At 28.9% G+C, this 745-nt stretch overlaps 1 protein-coding gene across 1 annotated transcript in view; it reads left to right on the forward strand.

The window, feature by feature from the left end:
* LOC111627723 (atrial natriuretic peptide receptor 1-like) overlaps positions 1–745 on the forward strand; it is a 137,162-nt gene that overhangs the window by 119,869 nt on the left and 16,548 nt on the right. The window lies entirely within an intron of this gene.

Genomic DNA, 745 nt, shown 5'->3' on the forward strand with positions numbered 1-745 from the left:
TTTTGTATTATATATATAATATAATTTACATATAATTTTAATATAGTATTAATAAAATTAGAAATGATGGTATTGTTCTCTATTAATGTAATATTAATAGGAAATAATACTACAATTTTTCTATTAAATTGAATATGAAAATATTCAATTTAATATCTTACTGTTAGTTAAAACTACTACTGTATTATGTATATAATTAAGTATCTTTAATGCATAACGATACTTCATTATATACACATAAATTGTAATTTTAGGGGCTGCAACCCAGTCTCGAAAAACACGACAAAAACTATAATTTAATCAGTAATCGTATTTGTAAATAATAATTCAGATGTGTAATATGCATTGTAATCAGGTGTAGTGAACAAATCCCGAGTCCCTTAAAATAGTCCTTAAAAATTTATTGAAAGATTCATGTTTACAACAATCTAATACAGTGTTTCTCAACCTCTAACGAATCGTCGCCCTCTTCAATAAAACCGTTACGTAGTATCGCCCCCTTTACTATAAATTCCGATGCCGAGGGCCAAGGCTAACGCCAAATTCGTACTGCATTGAATAGACTAGTGACTAGTATAATGTTATTTGTTTAATTATTGTACGTTATAACGAATAAAATATCTAATTATTCTTAATATAATGTTTTACTATATCGCCCTCAAAATATAAATTGTTACTAATCGCCCCCTCAACATGGAAAAACGCCCACATGGGGGCGATATCGCCCCCGTTGAGAAACACTGAT

Source organism: Centruroides sculpturatus, unplaced genomic scaffold (assembly GCF_000671375.1).
Source record: "Centruroides sculpturatus isolate CEXI.00-Female unplaced genomic scaffold, Cexi_2.0 scaffold121, whole genome shotgun sequence".
NCBI classification, from domain to species: Eukaryota; Metazoa; Arthropoda; class Arachnida; order Scorpiones; family Buthidae; genus Centruroides; species Centruroides sculpturatus.